This window comes from Portunus trituberculatus, chromosome 47, assembly GCF_017591435.1.
Source record: "Portunus trituberculatus isolate SZX2019 chromosome 47, ASM1759143v1, whole genome shotgun sequence".
NCBI lineage: Eukaryota > Metazoa > Arthropoda > Malacostraca > Decapoda > Portunidae > Portunus > Portunus trituberculatus.
Window position 1 is genome coordinate 26,660,750 of NC_059301.1, and position 12,500 is coordinate 26,673,249.

A 12,500-nucleotide genomic window follows, 5' to 3' on the forward strand; every position below is an offset into this window, starting at 1 on the left:
CTTTCTCATTCCCTGTTTCGTTCTGACACTATATGACCGCGAGGACGTAAAAGTAGTATCGGTTTAATTCACCAACGAAGCAAACCATTCCTTTCCTTATTTCATCAAATAGTTGTTTCAGAAAAGAGTTTAGTTTTCAGTTCTTCTGCTGGTTTTGATGTAACGTCACAAGTATTGGCACATTCCCTTTTCACCCGCCATTTTCTTGTGTTCCTTTAAGCAAACTTTATGTGCAACTCATTAGCCAGCGATCATCGGGTATCAATCTCTTCAGTACAGCTGCACTCATCACCCTGCTTTCTCTTGCACCGAGGATATAAATCGCTTTACTTCAGTCTTGGAAAAGGAAAACAAAGCACTAAACAGAAAGTTATATCAAGTTGCGAAGATCTTACATGGGAAACATAAAAGGTGATGAAAATCATTAAAAGGCTTACGCTACAAAAACAACAAAGAAACGATATATAAGTTTCGAATATAAAATTTACCTTAGAAAAAAATGCGCTGAAAATGCAAGACATATATTTATTCACTTTAGGTTAAAAAAAAAGCTCTGAGTGAGACTGAAGTACAATTACTGAAATAAAATTTGCTTAAATAAATATGAGCACAAAGAAGCTATTAACTATTAAAGAGAGAATAAGATAAAGGTGATGAAAGCGAGTCAACGTACTTTACCACCTGAACAAAGGAAGAAAAAACAAATACTCTTAAGAGACAATTAACACTACTTAGCTTACGTAAGTGCAAAGATAGAAAAAAAGAACACACTTCAGCGTTAATAAGATTAAAGAAGGGAAAAAAATAAAGAAATATATACATACCGCGACAAACGAAAATATTACGCCAACCTACAACAGTAAATGAAAAAAAAAGGGTATTGACAGAAATAGGCGTAACATTCCGAAACAACAAAATAAAATTAATGAAATAACTTTTTTTCTAACAAAACATCACACGACCTTGGATTCCCTCACATTCGGTATGTTTTCCCTTTTCTAAATTACTTCTCCCTCACGTACACTTGTCCTCCTCCCATATAAACAACCACACATACCTTGCACGCCTCCTCCCAGGGCCTTCCTCTCATCACCCTCGCGTGCACCTGCCCTATTTTCCCGCCCAGTATCCCTTGAAACACCTACCAAGGCCTTGTTGCACTCATCACCCTGCCTCCCTCCATTCCCACCACTCCCTTACACCTATCAAAAAGAAGCCCCCTGCCTCACTCCTGCTCCCACTAATGAGAAAAGTACTGCTGGTGTTGATAATCCTGATGGAAAGTTACTGGTGCTGTTGATGCTATATTGGCAAAAAGTACCCATCGTGTTGATAGTTACTGAGTGAAAAGTACTGTTAGTGTTGACGTCTGTGATGTGTTTGGTTAGAATATCCGAACGAATATCTCCCCGTTTTCTACGATTAGGGACTACTGCCTCACATGTAAGGTTCAACCCTGTTTTAACAATTTCCGTATCCTCGCCACCTGTAATAGAAATATTTTAAGAATACTGGAAACTGTATATTCACAACTAAAGCCAACCGTCAATAATAGAGTGTCAGCCTGCCCACTATATACTGCATGATTTTTACCGCTTAACCTTTGTATTTAGTCATTATTTTAACTTTTGTGCCTTTATAGTTATATTCAATTTCAGTTTCGTTATAGACCCCTGAAGATGACATTAGAAGATGTCGAAACATTTGGATATATATTAAAGATGGTTCTCATTGCTGCCTTTGTCATTGGTTTCCTCTCGTGTTGGGTTAGGTTTAGCTTATATGAATAGCCATAATAGAATTTTCATAGTCCTGAATTGTGTGAATCTGTGGAGTTTTAATACTTGGTCTGTTGTCGTTAAGAAATGAATGAGGATCTAAAGTATTTGCATGGCTTTGCTTTTATCATCCTAAGACGTAATCTGCTTTAATTAAAACAACCTCCAGAATTAAGTTAACTGATCCAAGTGGAACCATTTCTTCTATCACTTTTATTTTTGGAATCGATACATATTGCTAACTTAACATGAGCATAAGAAAGACAATAAATCCCAGTAGAAATAATGAATCATCAAATCAGAATATGACATCAACACTAACAATCTAATATCCCGCTACCTTCCTCACGGCACTCTGTCCTCAAGAATCAAGTCAAATAAACATATGAGAGTGGAAATAACATTGCGTGACGGACGACCAGTAAGGGAAGCATTAATTTGTGTGTTGTGGTGCAGACGAGACGCAACAATTGCCTTGCCACTGATGTTGCCAGGTGACTAATTGTTTCCTGGACGAGCGAAGGTGTGTGGAAGATCTAATGTGTGTGTGTGTGTGTGTGTGTGTGTGTGTGTGTGTGTGTGTGTGTGTGTGTGTGTGTGTGTGTGTGTGTTATTTGATGGACATTATGATAATGAGAACTCATGTAAGATAATTAATGAAATCCTTAGTCGATACAAGTAATATGTACCTATATACATATACTAACAATGTGGAGTTATATTAGAAAGATATTTGCAAAAATTTATGTCACCGGTGTCGTGCTTTTATTTTTAAAGTTTTAGTAGATGTTAAGCTTTTAATGTTTCGCGTTTTGATATGTTATTGTGAACGGTTGTTATTTTATTTTCTGATTTTTTTTTTTTTTCGTTTTAGTTCTGTAAATGTAATTTAAGTTTCGCGTTTTGATATGTTATTGTGAACGGTTGATGTTTTATTTTCTGATTTCGTTTTTTTTCGTTTTAGTTCTGTAAATGTATCTAATAAACTTTGTTTTATTGCTTTTATATTACCGTTTGTGTGATATTATATCTCTTGTTTTTTTAGTTAGTTGTCTTTTTAGCTTGCAGATGAAGTTTAATACTTCTAGATAGTTTTGTATATGAAGATAAAAAACATTTGAGTATAACCTCTCTTTGTGTGTGTTTTAGCAGTAGCTTGATTCTAAGTTCAGTTTGCGATTTGTGGACTACAGTTTTATTTTCTTAGGGTATTTTTTTGTTTTGTTTTGAATAATGTATTGATCAACTATGATCTATATTATGAATAATTTTATAATAATTCCTACATGTAATGGCATACTGTGGTCAATAAACTATCTATCTATCTATCTATCTATCTATCTATGTGTGTGTGTGTGTGTGTGTGTGTGTGTGTGTGTGTGTGTGTGTGTGTGTGTGTGTCAGCGTGAATGTAAGTTCACTGTAAGACTTTTTAATGCCATGCCACTATATTTACAAACAATATATAGATTACTATTATTACTTTCCTCTTTTCTCCAGGAAAAATTGTTGAGAAATCTTTGACAGTACACTCAGCTATGAAGAATGATATAATTGCCTCATTTGAGAGAGAGAGAGAGAGAGAGAGAGAGAGAGAGAGAGAGAGAGAGAGAGAGAGAGAGAGAGAGAGAGAGAGAGAGAGAGAGAGAGAGAGAGAGAGAGAGGCCATTAGTAACATATTCACACTACATTATTAATGACCAACCCTGAAGGTCTACGTTATACAAAGCAGGTGTAAGATGAAACCCTCCAGCCAAACCTGCGTAGTCGGTCAACCCTGCCTCACCTCCCTGGGGCTAAACACTATTCCCAGCCTGAGATACCAGAGATGCGGAGGCCACATTATTATTAACTCGTGTAATGTTTAGTGCCCCGAGTGCATTTATATGTGTCGAGATTGGCCAGCAGTAAAAGTACTCGCCCATCCGTGCCACGTGTGTCTCTACCTAGAACAACCACATGGATAGTGACTTCTCGCTGGTTCATTAATACTGCATTTTTTATGTATAAGGGGAGAGCCTAGCCAAGGGGAACATAAACCGAAAAAAATGCTCACTAATTTGCTAGTGCCCTTGCAGGTCCAAAGAGAGGGATAAATATCTTGAAATCTTTCTTCCTTTAATCATAATACCTTGTATGTAATATCAAAATGGAGTACATAAAAGCTTATTATCTTTCGTGAATTTATCAGCACTTCAGCGTTTCTAGTACATGTAAAGGACCGTAACGAAAAAAGAAACTTAATTACACATCCAGACAAAAGAAGCTCTCGGTATATTGAAATAAATTATGAAATATTTGTTCTGATAATCTTAGGAAAAATAAAAGAAAGGCATTGCGAAATAGATGTTTAATTTGCCAATGGTAAGTGAAATGTCTTAGTGATGTCAGAGACACGACTGATGCAACTAACAACAACACTCACGCGCATTATGAGACAAGTGTAAATACTGAACTTTGCTTTCTTGCGTCACTGATTACTGAACAGACTAACAGCGCACGCACCTTCTTTGTTAAGATTTGTGCAACTTCCATACTCTTGGTAATTTTTCATAATGCAGTGGCATTCAGCAGCACAGTGGCAGGTCCTTACTAGTACGTGCATGACGATCATCTCTAATCTAAATAAAAAAAAGGTGCAAGTCTTGCACCATGTTGTGGATTTTCCTTCTAATGGCATTTACCTATTTTCCCTACTTTATTATCCCACTTTACTTTTCTGTCCATCATCCTAAAGCTTTGCTTCCTTTCTAAACAACCCACCTACCACCACCACCACCACCAGTCCACCACCTGTCTTGCCACTCCTCACCATGAGCCATCACAGTCACGCTCGCCCGCCCGTATCCTCACACACTAAACTCACATGACTTGGACATTACAGCACTTGCCATTTGTAAACACTTGAACGCGGGGCATACCATTTTTCAAGTGCTCTCTCTCTCTCTCTCTCTCTCTCTCTCTCTCTCTCTCTCTCTCTCTCTCTCTCTTGGATGATAAGGAGTAGACACGAAGAATTTTGCACAGGAAATAATTTACAGCATCAAGTGTTTGGCCTATTACTCGTTAAATTAATAACTAAATGGGTTACGATTCTTCGGTACTAAGGTAGCCTTAATAATTGCTACCAGAGTGTCTGTATAGTTTGTTCTACTGATTTTCAGAGGTGAAGTGTGTGATGCACTGGGGAGTTCAAGGGAGAAGGCCATGTTTGATGAGGGTGGGATTTACTGAAGTTTGCCCTGGACGTTGTGAAATTGTTCAAAACTATCTCCTTGATCATCTCTTACTCTACATGTCTGTAAATCCGTAACTCTTACGTATTTATTTTTTTTTTCTTTATTTGACAGGAGTTCTAGTCAATGATAACAAAACACGATGAAAAATGACTCACTGAAAGAATTAGTTCTTTAAGATATGCATCGGAAATGTTGATGCGCTTAGTAACAAAATAAGAAAAGATCATAGCTTAAATTTTACTGATTATTGTAATAAAGGAAGAACAGGTGATAACTTATCCACATATCATTTATAGAAGAGGAACAATCCGAGAAAGGACAAAAAGTAATTAATTTGATTTGGACACAAAAAGACGAAAATAGGTAATTAGAACATGATGAAAAATACAAAAGTAGTTAATCTGATTACCACGGAAAAGCATTTTACCGTATGACTTCAGGATCACGTTCCTACTTGTCTCTATTCATTGCCCTTATAACAGGTGAGTAGTGAAGACCATATTGTTACCCCTCCATGTGGTGACACGAAAGAGGAGATGCGATCCAGTTATGTATGTATAAACGATTTCTTGTGTGTGTGTGTGTGTGTGTGTGTGTGTGTGTGTGTGTGTGTGTGTGTGTGTGTGTGTGTGTGTGTGTGTGTGTGTGTGTGTGTGTGTGTGTGTGTGTGTGTGTGTGTGTGTGTGTGTGTGTGTGTGTGTGTGTGTGTGTGTGTGTGTGTGTGTGTGTGTGTGTGTGTGTGTGCGCGCGCGCGTTCGCTTATACCAGCATACCATAGAAACATTGGCTAGTGTTAATCAATAATAGCAGCATATACGAGTATAACACTTAAGAGATTTTAAAGTTTTTCTGCTCATTATCATTTGGAATATATAATCATATTCAATACTGAACAGCTTGTTTCTCTCTCTCTCTCTCTCTCTCTCTCTCTCTCTCTCTCTCTCTCTCTCTCTCTCTCTCCCTCGTTTCCTCTCCTATGTCTGGTTCCGTCCGTTCAAATATTTGGAGAAAAAATAATATGCTTAAAAAAATTTGTCATATCCTGAGGTAGGAAGTAAAACATCAAATGTTCTTAGCTGATGGTCTATAGGGATTTCCAAGCCAGGGAAGTAATAATGCTGTGGAGGGGAAGCAGAGAGTACGCAGAGGTTCCTAGCGAGCCCCGAGACCCAGAAGTCAGCAGGCAGTTAAGTATAGGTTGATGCAGGAGTCACAGCTTTGTTATGAAGGAAGTGCTGTCTCTCTCTTTATATACGGGACAAAGGGAGAAGCAAACTAATACACACACACACACACACACACACACACACACACACACACACACACACACACACACACACACACACACAGGAGAGAGAGAGAGAGAGAGAGAGAGAGAGAGAGAGAGAGAGAGAGAGAGAGAGAGAGAGAGAGAGAGAGAGAGAGAGAGAGAGAGAGAGAGAGAGAGAGAGAGAGAGAGAGAGAGAGAGAGAGAGACAGACAGACAGACAGACAGACAGACAGACAGACAGACAGACAGACAGACAGACAGACAGACAGACAGACAGACAGACAGACTGACTGACTGACTGACTGACAAACAGACAAGCATATAAAAAAATAAACACACACACACACACACACACACACACACACACACACACACACACACACACACACACACACACACACACACACACACACACACACACACACACACACACACACACACACACACACACACACACACTTTGATAATATGAAAAAAACACATAACCGTCTAATGAACTATAGTGGAATTAAAAACAAAACAGGTTCGTAACACGCCATGCATCACAAGCACACGGGCGATGGGGTAGCAGCGTTAGATTCCCTTTAATGCTGATGCCACCAAGTTCAACAGCTGTGTCGGATGTACTCCGCGCCGACCTATACCTATAGTATGTTAGTTACCTTGGTCAATATAATTCCCTTTGTCTTTCAGGTGTAGGGTGCGTGGGTGAGAAGGGAAGGACTATTGATACTTCTACACCTCTGCTTTTCCGTTTTCACTATATTTGCAACACGTACGCGGTTAATGTTTTGTTGGTCGGACCCTTTGTGCGTTGTGTAGTATTAAAATGCTTTGATATTCCGTGGAAAGATTCTGAATGTTTTTTTTTTTATGGGGGAGGGCTTTATTCTATTTTTTTCTTTTCTTTATTTGCTTTTGACCTTCCATGGACAGATTATAAATATATTTTTATGCATTACTTTTTTCTTTATTTTACATATCATTTCATAAAAATCATCATGCTTTTGTACTTCTTTTTCATTTATTTTTCTTCTTTTACGACATAGTACCAGTATTTTTCTCTCGAACAGAAAATGATTGATATTTCCTTATCTTTTTCCCAGTTTTTCTTCAAATGGTACACGGTTCCACGCTTCATATTAGTCATGCACTGTTACTTTCTTTTCTTTCTTTTATTCTTTCTTTCTTTCTTTTTTTCATTTATACACAAGTCCGTTACTTTGTATGCCGCGGTGCAGGACAACAAATGCAATGCGAAAGACTTCTCATCACCACGACACAACCCACTCACTCATTCTTAAACATGTACACTGACGCTCCTGTCTTGGGGTAATGTGACGCTCTGTTATTGTTATTCTTAAAGGTGTGCCTGGTTTAAAAAAAAAAAAAAAAAAAAGCTACTACTATTGTCATGACTTTTACCACTGGTTTTCCTTACATTACTACCATTCTTACCCCACCTCTTTTCTCTTATCTCCTGCTTTATTCTTCTTCTCTTCCTCCTCCTCCCTTTCTTTCTCACATGCTTCGTCTTTTTTCTGGTTGGAGGTACTGGTGGATTCTTCGTCTATATGCTATCTTATTTCTCTCACTCAGTATTTGTTAGTAAAATTACCATTGATGCCATTATTCTAGTAAGGACTAACAAATTCGTTACTCTACATTGTTCTTTTGTGTTCTTCCTCCTCTTCCTCCTTCTCCTCCTTCCTCTTCCTTTTTTCTCATTTTCATCACAGCTATTAAAATTTCATCAGTTTCCATAGCAACTTTTACTTCAAGCAATATCCTTCTCCCTCATATCCTTTTCCTCTTCTTCCTCCTCCTCCTCCTCCTCCTCCTCCTCCTCCTCCTCCTCCTCCTCCTCCTCCTCCTCCTCATCATCATCATCATCATCATCATCATCATCATCATCATCATCCGTCTCCTCACCCAAACTACCACCACCACAACTATTTGAAATTTCAGTTATGTTTGACGTAACAAATTTATGAACTAACTCATTCATTTTTCTTCCACAGGCGTCTCTCTACCACAGCAGCAAGGTAAGTACGGGGCCCTCTCCTGCTCTACCGTGCTCTACCCTGTCTTGCCCTGCCCTAGCCTTCCTTGCCCTATCCTACCCCTGCACTTTCCACTCCCTTTACGCCGCAAGCTGTTCCGTAATATTGCAGTACCCCCGAGGATTCTGACGAAATACCCCTCGCTTCCTTCATAAAGAAAACGAGAGGGCATAACAACAATCTGCTGCAACCTTCCATAATAGTACCATATATTTCAACCGCAGCGGGGGGAGAAAAGTTGATGGAATAGGGTGAGGAGGAGGAGGAGGAGGAGGAGGAGGAGGAGGAGGAGGAAAAAAAGATTACTATGGAATACAAAGGAATACATAGAGCAACAGACATTGAGACTTAGTAGAGTACTTGGGTAAGCATTCTACGCCAGAAGTTAGTAAAAGAAAGTCTTCTTTCTCCCCATTCTCCTATCAGCAGAAATATGAAGCGAGGAAAAGAAGGGAGATGGAAGAAAAAAAAAGAAAGAAGAGACGAAGGAGGAGGAGGAGGATAGAAAATGCTATCTTTAGTGTTAAAAGATTCACTACTTCAAACAGAAAAGAAGGAAAAATGCAGAGGAGGAGGAAGAAAAATAAAAGAATCATTTTCAACCATTGCTATCTTGAAAAAGAAAAAAAATAGAGCAATAAAAACAGAATAAAGGAAACGAAACATATTCTGTTTTAGAGATTTGCTAATTGACGAAAAAAAATGGAAAAGGAAAAAAGTGTAGAAAGAGGATTAGTAAGGATATCACATTAAGTGTTGAAATCGTTTAGGGTCTTATGAAGGAAGAAGCGGGGAAGAAGATAAGAAAAAAATATAAAAGAAAAGAAAGAAACATCAATAAAAATAAGAGTAGACGTATCATATGATGTATTAAAACGTTTCTTACCTCAGGGGCGTGAAAAACCAGCCGGAAAATAATACGCTGATAATCCAAACGTGAAACCATGTGCACCATTTCGCTCTTTAAGGAATTAACAACACTCTAGAGGACAGGATTATTATTTTACATCACCCCGAGGTTTCTTCAAGGGAATAAGGGTTGAAAAAAAATAAGTTTTCTCAAAGAGGATGAATTTGAGAGAGAGAGAGAGAGAGAGAGAGAGAGAGAGAGAGAGAGAGAGAGAGAGAGAGAGAGAGAGAGAGAGAGAGAGAGAGAGAGAGAGAGATGCTTTAATTTTCATTGACCTCGTTCATTTAATTTTGTTATTCAGTGAGGGAGCTGTAGGTTAATCTTTTCCTCTCTAACACACCTTGATGCTACAACTAATAGATAAAGAATTAAGGATAAAAATTTTCAGTATTATCGCAGTATATTCTAAAGAAAAAAATCAAAGGTATGTACATTAATTTCTACGTGTATCTTTTGTTATCTAATGACATTCAGTTGGTCAGTAAGCTACTCTATTTATTTTCTAGAGTAAATGAAAAACAAGTAACATGAAACATTTAAATATTCATTATATAACATTGTATAATCTGAAATGAAAAAAAAAAGGACACAAAGTCTCGAAGGTACACTTGGTAAGTTACTCTTTTCCGCCAAACACGCACCGATCGATGAGCTAGACCGAAAAGAAGTAGAAATAGAATTGCTTAGTATAGCCCTCCCAACCTGCGGCTCCTCTCCATGCTGCATCTTCCTGCAAGACCTAACGCAGTTCCGCCGCACTCTACGACTCCTGCCGTGCTTTGCTCCTCTTTTGTCCCCCTGTCCCCATCGCTGCTTCGCCTGTCGTGCCTCCATTCCCCCTGCCTTAATCCCATTGACTGCAGGACATTTTTTCCATAAGCACTGAGACATTTTCAAGGCATATTTCCTTGTGGTACAGTGTCTAGTTCTGCAGAAAAGACAATTCTTTTTTTCATTATTCTTTTTTGGGTCAATGGATTTTTTTCAAAGTGCCCTGAATGTAAACAAAGAAGACGAACATAGGTGGAAAATATTTAAAGTGTCATACCTGTACGTGCAAAACAGAAAGCTGAATATCTACTAGTTTCAATGTTTTATGCCAGTATCGTTGACTTAATCTCTCTCTCTCTCTCTCTCTCTCTCTCTCTCTCTCTCTCTCTCTCTCTCTCTTATGAGTGAAGAGATGTTCTGCGCTGTCACATCAATACGTTTAAAAATTAATGTGTAAGTTTCTCTCTTTACAGGGTGCTAGTTAAACATGGTAGTGAACGTGATGTGACATACTGTGACAGTAGTAATAGTAGTAGTAGCAGCAGCAGTAGTAGTAGTAGTAGTAGTAGTAGTAGTAGTAGTAGTAGTAGTAGTAGTAGTAGTAGTAGTAGTAGTAGTAGTAGTAGTAGTAGTAGTAGTAGTAGTAGTAGTAGTAGTAGTAGTAGTAGTATTGGTAGAAGTAGTAGTAGTAGTATTGGTAGAAGTAGTAGTAGTAGAAGTAGTAGTAGTAGTAATAGTAGTAGTAGTAGAAGAAGTAGTAGTAGAAGTAGTAGTAGTAGTAGTAGTAGTAGTAATCTTTTCCACTGTCTCCTGATTTTTTTTACGTTTTGCTCCTCGTCTCTATTACTTGACCTTTACAAATCGCCTCGAGTATTCAGTCACATCTGATCCTTGTCGCAACGATGATCACATTTCACTAAACTGATTTCAAGAAGCTGAACAACCCTCAGTATATCGTGCAAGTGGTTACAGGCCTTCTTAGTATGAAAGGAATGCTTAAGAAAATTCATATTACGCCTTAGAATCCATTTGTCTTCAGAAAACCTTAATTTTCTTATTCATGCACTGTCTAATTTCAGGATATTTCTCATTGTCCCATGAAATCCCTCAATTGTTGTTCTCTTAAACACATCGCACAGAATAGACTGTCCATTTAACGTCCTTTAGTCAACTTTAAAACATACTCCTAAAAAAAATTTACAAATTAGCAGGAAATCACATACGTAAGGCAGAATAAAATAAAATTACAGTGATTGAAAATATATACGTTTAAAAGCACACACTTACAATTTTTTTAAAAACTCAGGTAAAAAATAGTATCAAATTCGCACACTAACTTTGAAATAATAACTCCAGTGGTAAAAATAAAAAAAAGAAAAGAAAAGACAAAAATGTGAAATTAAACTATACAGATCAAAGTGTTTTTTTATGCGTTACCGACAAAGTACACAAGAAAATTATGACCACACAGAAAAAAAAAAAAAAAAAAACACTGAATGAGAATACATTAAATCTTGGGAACTTAATTAACACAAACGGCAGGTAAGCGACAAAATATGCACGAGTGGGAGCATAAAGGAGCAAGCAACGTGTGAGCCAACAGCTTCCATGGGCGGGGGGAAAATATATGATGTGAACAGGAGGTTGAAATAGCGAATAAGCGAAAAGTCATTATTAGGAACAGAGTGAGCAGTGAGTCATTTGAAGAACTACGACAGATAGCATGAAAAATCAATGATGGCAAGAATGAAGACGTAAGGAACAGTCGTACGAAAAATTACCAAGACTACTGCACACCAAAGACTTTAACACACTGCCACTACAGTCACTGATTTTACCTTCACTACTGTCATCAATTATGAGAAGTAAAATTAACTACAGGAATCAGAAAAAAAAAACTACTCATCTCACAATGGACACCGTCACTATTAACACCACCGCCACCACCACCACCACCACCACCACCACCACCTTAACCTCTTCAGTACCATGACACGTATTAACATTTATTCTGCTTACTATTTGGTGATCTTATACAGCTTCAGAAACTTATGTGTGGATTAAAACAGTGAAAACTGGCTATTAATCTTCTGTCCTCCATAGACCCTTCCTAATGTAATTAAAATCGACTTATCATAACCAAAACTCATGGTAAAACTGCCTACTGAAGAGGTTAAATATCAAACCAAGCGTCACTCTTGTGGTCGATTAGCATCAGTACTGCCACAACCACCGTAACGAAAAACACAGGTAATTTCCCCTTAACGCAAATGCTAATCCCATTTCCATAATACACACCTTTACCTGAGCGCATACATAAATAAGACTTTTTATTACATGTATTTATTGGTGGTAGTAGTGGTAATAGTAATAGTAGTAGTAGTAGCAGTAGCAGTAGCAGTAACAGTAGCAGTAGCAGTAGTAGTAGCAGTAGTATAGGTATTAGTAGTAGTTAGTTACTTTTTATGT

General features: G+C 37.9%; 1 protein-coding gene across 1 annotated transcript in view; it reads left to right on the plus strand.

The window, feature by feature from the left end:
* The window catches only part of LOC123520716 (octopamine receptor Oamb-like), a 271,000-nt gene that overhangs the window by 104,732 nt on the left and 153,768 nt on the right, over positions 1-12,500 (plus strand). The window contains exon 3 of the mRNA XM_045283256.1: positions 8,309-8,332. The gene's annotated coding sequence lies outside the window, so the exon portion shown is untranslated. The remainder of the gene's footprint in view (positions 1-8,308; positions 8,333-12,500) is intronic.